Here is a 12,815-nt window from a genome sequence, read left to right on the forward strand (position 1 = left end):
AGAGCGTCATATAATAAATACGTTTGTCTATATACCAGTGATTAACTATACTCAATATTATAGAGCGTCATATAATAAATACATTTGTTTATATACCAGTGATTAACTATACTCAATATTATAGTGTGTCATTTAAAAAATACACTATATACCAGTGATTCACTGCACGCACAATTATAGAGCCTCCAAATAAAAGAATACAAACACCAACCCAGAACGACACAGAGACGACCAGCACAGACATCCCCTGCCCAAGAAAAACATGCAAAAATAAGTGAAGCGCAGTTATATGCCTGAAATTTAAATCACCTTGTCAAAAAAAACAAAATTATATTACCGCTTAAATTCATAATTAACCTTAATCTTACGTAAACCTTAACCAAAGGAAGAAAACTATTATATTATTAGATAGTCTCAAACAAAAGGACCACAGGAAATACAAATAAGGTTAATACACGCTAAATATACCTTCACCTCACCTACCCACACTTGAACTTACTCTTCTGGTAGGAGAACAAGTGGAAGAAAGATACACTTGGAAATGGTTAACAGGTAAAACTAACGCTTTCTTTCTCCGCTATGGAATACCTACGTTGGGCGGAGGACATTTTATAAAGGAAACATGCTATAGGAAGTTACTCCCTGTTCGTCCTTCTGGAGCAACACCGCTCCAACACCAACGTTTCTCTCATCAGTAGGAAGCGAAAAAGAAGTCAAAAGAGGCTGAACGCGCCTCGGTGGCGTGGTTGGTATGGTGTTGGCGTCCCACCTCGGTGGTCGCGAGTTCGAGTCTCGACCATTCCACCGAGGGGTTAGAGATGTGTATTTCTGGTGATAGAAGTTCACTCTTGACGTGGTTCGGAAGTCACGTAAAGCCATTGGTCCCGTTGCTGAATAACCACTAGTTCCATGCAACGTAAAAACATTTTACAAACAAACAAGAGGGGCTGATGGGTCAACACCAGTTCAAATTATTCGAACGCATTTTGCCTCTAATTAGTCCAAATAAAGGTCACATTCTTACCAATTCAATGAGTTAGAGGTTCAGCAATGTCAGAAAAAGTTCTTGACAAAACACAAGGAACTCTCTGACATCCCTCTGACACTTAGGAATTTCTGTTTCTTGTTTATTTTTTTTATTAATTACAAAACCAGCATTATTTAAAACCTCCAACTTCTTGACCCAGATATACCACCTTTGTCTTAGGAAACTTTTTTTTAATTTTTTTTTATTAATTACAAAACCAGCATTATTTAAAACCTCCAACTTCTTGACCCAGATATACCATCATTGCTTTACCAAAATCACCTTGTTTTTATTAATTACCAAACCACCTTTTTTTCAAATCCTCGAACAATGCTTTAATATGCTTTAGATGGGTGTCCCACTCATCACCATAAATTAGTGTATCGATATTATAGACGACACACCTCTCCAGATTCCAAGCCAATTTATTCATCAATCTATTAAGTAAAAGAGAAAAAATCTTTTAAAATTTGGCCAGCATTCTTCATACCGAAAGAGATAACTCTACACTGAAGTAACGTTTGCTTTGTAACAAGAGCTGGCAAGCCCCTCGCTCGCTTAGACAGAGGACCTTGCCAAAAGCCTTTCAACGAGTCGAATTTACTAACATATTTCGAAATAATCCCATCAGTACAATCATCAAATCGAGGTAATGGATAGCAATCAGGTTTGGTAACCTCGGCCAGTTTCCTATAATCAAAACACAACCTGCAATCCCCGTCGGGTTTCTTTACCAATACAACAACCTTTGCTGGGTTCAGTCAGATAGTGTTTCAACATATAATCAACCTTTTACGCCACAACCTCTTAAAAGGATTCAACCTGTAAGGAGATTGCTTCAGTGCTACGGCATTACCAACGTCAACGTCATGTTCAAGGACAGATGTCCCGGGAGATTAATTCCTCATAATTAAATATCAGTTCTATCAGTCTTACGTCTTAAATTAGGTACACTACTTCAATGAGAAATCATATTAGCTAAATTTTTAAAAGAACCTTTATTATCTGAAAGCCATTCAGTATCATCAAAACAGTTATCATTAACATTTTCACTCTAGAAAAGAAAATCTCTTTATTTTTATCACAACTTACAGAATCCACAACGGTTGAGACGGGAACAGCTTTCTCAAGTTCCCTATCAGCCTGAAGTAATTTTTTATGACAAAGCTGAAATGGTTTCCTTCTTTCAGGTGTGTCTACTAAATAATTAAACTCACTAAACCTTCTTCAACATTTTCCACGGACCTGAAAAAGATGCTTCCAGTGGATGTTCTGGAATGGGTCATACAACCAATAATTTATCGCCCTGCACAAAGTCACGGGCTTTAGACATTCTGTCAAAAAAGTACTCCATTCTGTTTCGACTACACAATAAATTTTCAGCTGAAAATTTCCACGCCTTTGTCAACTTATGACCTAAATTAGACACATAATCTAATAAATTAATCTCAAGGACGCCTCCCTCCCAGGACTCTTAACCAACATTATAAGGTCCACGAACACAATGGCCAAAAGCCCCTTCCACACGAGGGGAAAATGCACGGCGGACAGGCACTTGTTAACAGTTTTGTGAGTGGATAGCGATCACGAGTGTGGTCCAAGTCTTAGGTTCACCTGCCTGTGACTACTGCCTCCCTTTGACTGTTTGATCTGGTAAACACTGTTGAAAAGCGAGAGCGTTACGGGCAAATCAAAGTGCCCGTTGTGTCTTTGCCCGCTGTGTGGAAGGGGCTTAAAAGGTGAAAGACCTAAAGACTGACTAGGGACAGAACAAAAAGCGAACAACAAATTAGATAATTCCTTATCACATTTGGACCAATTAATCGAACAATACTTTCCATAGATTTTAGGGTTTGATGAAACCTTTCTAGAGCTCCCTGATTTTCCGGATGATAAGGAGAGGTTCTATGTTTGATATTTAACTCTGCCATTTTACCTCTGAAATACATACTTATAAAATTAGATCCAGAATCCAAATAAATTATTGTAGGCATCCCAAGCCTGGTGAGAAAGTCAATTAGTGCCTCAACAATTTCAGCACTGTTTATCGTCAGTAGTGGTATTGCCTCAGGATATCGAGACATCCTATCCATTATAGTTAAAACATATTCATTGCTGCAACGTGTCTTTGGTAAACGACCAGCAATATCAATAATAACCTCATTAAAAGGTTAAGAGACAACAGGACTAGGGTGTAGAGGTGTTTTTGGTAATACTTGCTGATTTGACTATCCGACCTTCTGACAGACTTCACAACTATTAACAATCTTTCAACAACTTACTCGGGTCTTATGTATGCCAAAAAGACCAGACAAGCTATTCTCACGGGCTAGAGTCATTAGTTCATCTCTGTAAACAAAATGAACCATAATCACAGTCATCATTATTAGCATCCATAGGTCTACTTACCCTATTTAGAATACTTCTTATAATCTTAAATTTGGGAAAAGTGAAATAGGATACTTCATCTGATTCTCTAGGAAGTTCCTGAAAATCCTTTTTCTGAGCCTTAATAACCTCCTCCAACAATCTAGTCAGGTTTATCTTTCAAAATATTAAAGTCTCCTACAACTACGCTATTACTACGATCTAAACTACACAAATCTGCATTAATTTTTGATTCTGCAACGTCACCATTAATGGGAACGTCTTATTCTCAAGGGGAACATCGTTCCCCAAAACAACATCTACATCCTTAACAGTTAATTTTTGAACGATGGCCAACTTTAAATTCTCTGACAAGGAAGGATATGTCAGATAGAAATTTCCCAATAGGATACGACCTATCCGTATCAATCAGGAAAACCACTCAGTAATACAAATTTGTTAAAAGCTTTTAGGCCTCCCAAAAAAATAGAGATTAGCGGCTCCCATGTCCTTTTCTCAACTGAACTACTTGATAAGACACTACCGATAGACACATACTCCTGAAAAGGCTCTACGATCACCTAGGCATTGGTTCGTGGATCTTGTTGGAACCGGCTCTCTCTCTTCCATCATTGCCTTTAACTTATTAGGGTTTTCATGAGGAGAAAAACGAGAATTGTAATAGCTAGCACTACTATTTTGCACATTATTATTGCTGCTGTTGTTATTGTAATTATTATTACTTCTACCTACTCTCGCCCAACCAGATTTCTCATTTCCGGATACCTCTAATACATTTTTATGGGTTAAACAATACTCATCATTAGTAATAGCTACCTCCTGGAGGGTATCAAGTTTGTACTCTTCGAGGTGCACCCTCAACTTATCAGGCCCACACCCCTTAAACTCCTCCACTAACACTAATTACTTTAATTTGTCAAAATCTACTCCTTCCTTCGACTTGAGCCAGTCACCAGCATCTTTCTCTTTGCACCATGAAACTCCACAAAGGATTGTTCCCCAATTTCCTGCAAATTCCTTTAGTGTTGCCTATATGATAAGGGAATGAGTCCATGCACCTTTGACACGATAGCTTTCACGCTATCATAATCTGATGATAAACTTTCATTGAGGGAGACATAACTTTCTATGCCCTACCTAATAATCTAATTTGGATAAGAGTGGTCCAATACTTCCGGGGCCACCCCAACCTAGCTGCTATCCTTTCGTAAGAGTGGTCCAATACTTCTGGGGCCACTCCAACCTACTGGCCATCCTTTCAAAGGATGCAACAAATTTGGCAACATAGCCCTCTTGAAAATTAGGGAGAAACTTTAGAGCCTCTACCAAATTAAAACTAGGCACCACTGATTTATTATGTGGAGGAGGAAAAGAACCTGTATTTCTCAGGGTTTGCAACCTAATCTCATGCTGTCTTTATTTTATTTTTGTTTTGTTTCCTCTGCTTTTAACTTTGGCAGATCAATCTCCATTGGAACTCGGTTATCAAAATCAGCCATAATGACAACATATTCAATAACTACCTACAGAAGTTACACCCAAAAGAAATTACACCTAAAAATAAACACAGTAACAAATTACAACAAAAATAGAGGTAGTGGAAATATGCTGCCTTAAAAAAAAAAAATCAAGAATCAGTCTTACGTACTCGGGTGAACACTAAGGATTGAAAGATCCTGTGACTGTCGTCAATGTTATGGTTACCTCTCCACTACGCTAATTTAATAAACCAAAAGTTCCAATTTCAATGTTCACCTTACCAACAAGGATGCCCACAATGGGTGGAATCGTGGATACAAATACTAGTGTGAAACAAACAGAAAAACCACTTGATATCTAATACATAATTTAAAAGACAGAAATGACACCGGAACCTTATAAATATACACAAGTAATTTGAAAATCAATTACATATAATTAATAATACCTATAATTCACCCATTGATAGCTTAACTAAGCCAAAAGGGATGATGGTTGCACTGCAGAACCTCCACACATTGGGAGGGTCAGTTGACTTAATTAGAGCTGACGTTAATGAAATAAGGGGGACTAAATAAAGACAGCCAAAGTAGTAGCAAATAAAAGCCGCCACCAATCCAGACTCCTCGAAGTAACGGTTCAGAACAGACTGTCCCCGAAAAAAAAAGAAATATAAAAACAGGTAAAAAAAGCAAAAGGAGAAGACAAAAGACCTAAAAGAACACTGCCCAATTGGCTTAATACTAAGATAACAATTTACTTAATACAGAAAAAGGCCAGCATGCTGACTATATATATATATATATATATATATATATATATATATATATATATATATATATATATATATATATGATATATATATATATATATATATATATATATATATATATATATATATATATATATATATATATATATATATATATATATATATAATATGTATAATATATAGTATATATGTATATATATATATATATATATATATATATATATATATATATATATATATATATATAGATATATATATATATATATATATATATATATATATATATATATATATATAATATATATATATATATATATATATATATATATATATATATATATATATATATATATATCATTATATATTATATATATATTATATATTATTTATATATATATATATATATATATATATATTTTATATATATATATATATATATGATATTATAATATATATAATATATATAATATATATAATATATATAATATATAATATATGTATATATATATATATATATATATATATATCTATATATATATATATATATAATATATATATATATATATATATATATATAGGCTTTGTGATCTGCTAATAAAAGTATTTCAAGTTTGATTCGTTATAAATGACAATTTTTCCCTCGGAATGGTTTGGCTTTCTATATTCCTGGTGGATATTGGATTTTGTGTGCAGAAGTAATTTAATGAAGAACGCTTTTTAAACATATACCGGGTTATATGCAGCTACATTTTGTACACAGTCGTTACTGCCTACGTCTTGCCTTGTACGTCCTTCGGTCATAATCTGAGGCTACAGGTGTTCTTCTGCCTTCTGTCTTTTGCTGCTCATCCTCCACACGCTCGGTTTCTGCCTTTTCGGCTGCTGTCCAATCTCTTTCGATTTGATCGGTCCAATTTCCCTCCTCTCTGCGGAACAAATCCCTCGGATCAGCTCTACGAGTCTAGAAAGAAGTCTGTCGTCTCGTTACTAGAATTTACAGTAATAAGTCTAAATCCTGTGTGGGCTTAACGAGCTTACGAGGTGTATAGAAGGGACTCAAGGTTAAACCTTCGTGTAATAGTATTAGCAGATGCTATTCCCGAAAAAAAAGAGAATAGATACGATAAAGTATCCCTTATGGGAAGGTCTCTTTTTAACGTAGATGGAATAACCGTGCAGTTCCTGCTAATTCATTCCAAGTTTCCTCTTTGGGATAAGGCCACAAATGATCTTTTCTCCTTTAGCTTTTAGGTACCTGGAGAATCTTATTTTGCATTCCATTTTGAAATGTATAATGTAACTACCATTATATATACATACATATATATATATATATATATATATATATATATATATATATATATATATATTTATATATATATATATATATATATATATATATATATAATATATATATATAAATATATATATATATATATATATATATATATATATATATATATATATATATATATATATATATAATATAAACAAAGACTCAAGGTTTTCTAAGTAAGAAAATTGTTCGGTAGTTCCAGTAACGGAAAAATGTTTTTCATCAATATTGATCTAGCGTTTAGAGGCATGATTTCTAATATAATACTAGAAAAAATAGGATTCTCAATACGTGAGCCAGTTCTGTACTTCAAACCCAAGTGGCTGTAATAACGTGTGTGTGTGTGTGTCGTAGTAGTAGTAGCAGTTTACATTTTTGTAATGTTCCACTAGACACTATTTTCCTGAAAGGGAATGGCTACAAAGAATAATAACCACATGCTTTTCAGCAATTCTTTCTATAGATAGATGGATGAGGTTGCTAGCAACATATCGCATTTTCCACCTTTCTGTGAACCCGCCACTTTGTACGAGACATTAAGTTTATAACACATTTCTTATGTCAACTTAGGCAAAATGGAATTTCTGGGGAACCAGGTCCTACATATTCTTTTGCCTTTCGTTCGATTAAACTCGGTGCTTTGGCGTTCAGAGGCGTGGATAGAAACGCTGTTTTTGTACAGTGATGCTCGAATCTCATGCAACATGATTCCATAAGATTTCGTTCAAAATTCACTAACTGGCAACATAGCAAGCTCCATATTTATCTATTATTTCAATGCGGAAACGCGATTATTGCATACAATATGGACATAATATGTTTCACAAGAGTGAAATCTGTCATATATGTCAAAACTGTAAGAAAATGTCACGTGTAGCAAATTTCAGAAAAAAACTCTTCGAAACATTTTCAAAACTTTCGTTCACACACCGCTGAAGCATTTGACCAAAATGAAGTCGTCATCAAGCATCAGTTCAAATGTTAAATAAAAAAAAAACGAAAAACAAATGGTCATAACATTCATAATGCTTCCAAAGTCAACATAAAATTTAAAATAGTCCTATTAGATTGCTTTTACATCTCAATGCTGAAAAATATGTAAATATGTATATACAAAAGTAGAATGCGCCCACCAATATCAACATGTGAGCGGAGCGTTTGTGACGTATCATTTGTGTCGGTGCAACAACCAACCACCCGGTGTAACATAAGTAGTCTACACTGAGTAGCGACAATGAAATTATCTTGAAGACACTTATTTTATATGTGTTACAGGAATATTTTGGATTTTCATACAGAATTGATTGCTATAATTCTTAAATATTTAAAAAATTATGGCATACAAGTAAATATTCGCCCATGCAATTATTCTTTTGTCAAAGCCAAGATATTATTCTTAGGCCTAGGTGTTAGATTTCTTTACTTGACAATTAAAAGTCACATCTCTCTATTAAAAATTTCTACACATTCTTGTTCTTCAAGTTACCTTATGAAAGGATAAATTATACACCAAAAGCGAGGAGAAGGACTTTTAAGAAAATAATATTTTAAACCAGTTGAAAAACAAGTGTTCCATACGCCTTGATATTAATACTTTTGATATTTCGATTAATAGTCATCTCCATATAATCAAAATCATCATCTTATATTTCTCAAAGAACAGGTAATCTCTACAAATAAAAACATTAGTAACATTATATCTCATAAGGCCTGTAAGATTTTCATTCTTTTAGGCCTATAATTCATTTTGCAACATATAGGCAGCGTAAACGCAGCCTAAAACTTCAACATTCAAAGAAAATTGGTTGTAATTCATATTCCCGTTGTATTCGTCAAAAAACAGATAATCTCTACAAATAAATTCATTAATAACAGATTATATCTCAGAAGGCTTGATTATTTTTTTAGGCCTATAAAACATTTTGCAACATACAGGCAGCTTAAACAGAGCCGAAAGCTTCAACATTCAAAGAAAACTTGTTTTAATTCATATTCCTACGTTTGAATTGTTGTTATGACTGTTGAGCTTATTAGGTCTACTGTCAATGCAGCAGGCGTAGTTATGTTGACCATTCCGAGGAGCATGTAAAGTGTGCTTTCATTGATGGCACAGCTAACCTTATCACACCGCATTTTGAACTTAGCAGCGTAAAAAAAGAAAATCAGTTCAAATCACACAGATTACGAATGATACCAATGCATAAAAGGGATCATATTTTATATACCATAAGGAAAATAGGGCTAGCTGTGAATTTACAAACTTTTCGACATGTATGACATTAGAAAAAAAAGTATAACGCTACTGGCAACATCACGTTGAGTCTGAGAATCTGGACGATACAAAAAGAATCATGTCGCATGAGATTTGAGCACCACGTACATGCTACCTGCCGCTTTGCGTCGTCATTACCTTCAATTTCGTACATTATTTAACAATCCATTTTGAGAGAGAGAGAGAGAGAGAGAGAGAGAGAGAGAGAGCAGAGAGAGAGAGAGGAGGAGGAAGGAAGGAAGGAGGAAGCAGGAAGGAAGGAAGGAAGGAATGAGGGAAGGAAGGAAGGAAGGAAGGAAGGAAGGTAAGGAAGGAATAAGGAAGGTGGAGGGGTGGGGGGGCGGTGATTCTAACGAAATCTGAAAATAAGAAATAACAGTATAATGGTACAGAAAATAGAAATTCTCTGTCTCATTTAACTTTTCCATCAAAGATTCTGATTGGCTGGATCAAATAAAGGATATACTCTTCCTACTGTACTTGTTCTTTTTTGTGGTGGGCAAAAAAATAGAAAAAAGATAAAAAATAAAGAAAATTTTATTTTCCCTATTAATGTCCAAATATATGTCTACACAGGAGTTAGAGTAATATCATGAAAAATAGCTTTAAGTAGTTCGGTTTTTGTCTGTGAGGTGCTGACAGCAAGAGGCTACTTCATAAGTATTTATATTCATAACTTCCTCCTCCTCCTCTCCTCCTCCTCCTCCTCCTCCTCCCCACCTCCACCTCCTCCCCCTCCTCCTCCTCCTCCTCCTTCTTCTTCTTCTTCGTTTTCTTCTTCTTCTTCTTCTTCTTCTTCTTCTTCTTCTTCTTCTTAGCATCGTTAAAATTCAAAATGAATACTCATTCACCTGAAACTAAAGAGAACAGAAGTACAAATATAAATTATGCTTACGATTTAATAAAAAAAAAAAAAAATTATACGGCCATGGAGGTTAGAAAAATCGAATACGAAGCTCTGATTTAAAAATATGCTTGATTTTGTCTCGGTGAACATTGAAGTCCTCCTTCCACGTATATTGCAATTCAAGAACTTAAATTTCGTCAAAGCAAAGGGTAATTCAAGGCAATAACTCCGCACGGACGCCAAATATATTTCGTCGTGTTTCGTACTATTGTAGATTCACATCTACCGTGCATCTGATGTCTATGCCAGTCCCTTACGACGCTCCTGATTGGCTGTTGGTAAGCCGATGAAAGGGCTCGAAACTGTCTCTTCCAAGAGTTCACATGGGCAGGATGTATGTAGAACTACTTCTGAGGGTTACTTCTTTCCCTTCAGGAGAGGTGGAACATACATCCTGCCCATGTGAACTCTCTCAAGAGACTGAGAGTTTCCAGCCCTGTGATTGGCTTATCAACAGCCAATCAGGAGCGTCATAAGGGACTGGCCTAGACATCAGATGCACGGTTGATGTGAATCTACTATAGCCCCTGGGGGGTTAGTTATAATCGACCCCCCAAAAATAACGGCAACCTCTTAATAAATAACCCAAATACTAAAGGAAACTATTTTCAAAAGAAATGCCCGTCGTGGAGTTATTACCTAGATTTACCAAGCAATGTTATGCTCAACTGAATGGTCGGAAAATCCATCATTCAGGGAAAACGGAATGAAAATTAAATCGATTGACTTTCTCTTTCTTTTTTCCAGCATGCGTCGAGGGCGGAGAAACGATAGCAGAGAATTACTTGGTCGCCCTCCCGCCGATGAATTTGCAAGGGGTAATGTAGCTCTCTCAGTGTGTTCCTGTCTTTAGTGTTGTTTGATTTTAAGGAATAAGGAATACTGCCAATGGAATTCCCTGCACGCCAGCTTTCGATTATTATGTTTTTTTGTTTTTTTTTTTGAAATCGCAGTTTGGAAAGTAAGGCAAACTGTCGATAAACACTTGATTGCCTAGCTTTCGAAAATTCATTTTTTAGTGTCAGATCTTAAAGAAAAAAAGTAAAATAAAATAGTAAGTTGCAATCGTAAACAGAATAAAAAGATAATATTAAAGCTGATATAAAAACATGACATAAAAGGAAACACTTTAGCAAGAAGAAGAAGAAGAAGAAGAAAAAACCTAATCACAAAGTCCTTCAAAACGTGCCCAGATAAGAGTTGGTTTCTGTCTCTGCTCCAGTATTGTTTCCATTATTATCGAAAAGTCTTGGCTGTCTTTTGAAGTGGCTAGAGTCGAGGAACGTCCTGATCGTGGAACCTGAATGAAATCATTTCTCAATTCAAAGAATATTGTTTTAAAGAAACCTCTTCATGAATCGTGTATAGTGAAAGCGGTTTCTTATGATATTGTTTGAATATTTTGATTGTTTTTCAAGAAGAGAATATTATATGGCAAGACGACTTCATTTAGCCATCAGGAACAATTCCCACCATGAGAAACGCCCACCTTCGGGGACCTTTCTCATTCTAGCTATTTCAAGAGTCTGCTCAGACGTGCTATAAAAGGATAATATTCCATTGGAAGCTACAGCCAACTTACGGCAAAATATCTAAATTATTTTCCACGTCGTAGGCATTTAAATATTTGGGTCTTTATTTTCAATTACATTTATTGAGTTATTTACTTTTGTGGTTTAAGTATTTCATTTTGTGTTGGTGTTTTTTTCTTTTGTATTAAATTTAATTTTGATTTGTTCCAATAAAAGTACAAACTGGAGGCAGTGGCGTGATCAGTATGGTCTTGGCGTGCCACCTCGGTGGCTGCAAGTTCGATTCTCTGGCACTCCACTTAGGGGTTAGATATTTGTATTTCTGGTGATAGAAGTTCACTTTTGACGTGGTTCGAAAGTCACGTAAAGCCATTGGTCCCGTTGCTGAATAACCACTGGCTCCATGTAACCAATATTTTGAGCGTGTGTGGGGGCGGACGCGTTGGAGGTCTCTCTCGCGTTTCTTCACAGAAAATAAGGGGTTTTCGCCCTTGGTGATTATACCTCCTATAGTAAACAATGTGTTAATAGTGTCTCCACGTCATACCTGGCGTGTAAGCCAGAGAGTGTTGTGTAACTGCAGATATACTAATATTCTTTCTGTTCCAATCAGTGCCTTAGAAATCTTTCAAATCATAGCTACTCGAGGCCTATTGGTCCAGGGAAATGGGTAAAAGAATGCAATGTATGTGTTAGTGCTTGACCCCTCCCTTACCACAAAAATGTCACCGGCGTAGATTTCCACCGAGCAGGTCCTTAGCCACTTAGTGATATACGATATTTTCTTGTGAGAGGATAAGTTCTTCGCGGATCGCTCCTTGAGAATGCTCTCGGTATCAGATCTTTGCATTTCATATATGCAACGTTGAATTCCTCATCGGAGAAGGCATCACTGACAGATTGTATAGCGGACTCGACGTCGGAACGGTTCGATTGGTATTGTATATAGTAACGGTTGGAGGTTGGTCCCGACCAACCTTCAACAGTTGCGCAAGTGATGTCACATAGTAATTCACAAACTGCACTCATCGGTGACGCTTGACGCCATAGTGGAGAGAGTCAAGTTTCTCACTGGCTCTGACCCACTCATCTCTCATGAACT

Source organism: Macrobrachium nipponense, chromosome 31, assembly GCF_015104395.2.
Source record: "Macrobrachium nipponense isolate FS-2020 chromosome 31, ASM1510439v2, whole genome shotgun sequence".
Taxonomy (NCBI): domain Eukaryota; kingdom Metazoa; phylum Arthropoda; class Malacostraca; order Decapoda; family Palaemonidae; genus Macrobrachium; species Macrobrachium nipponense.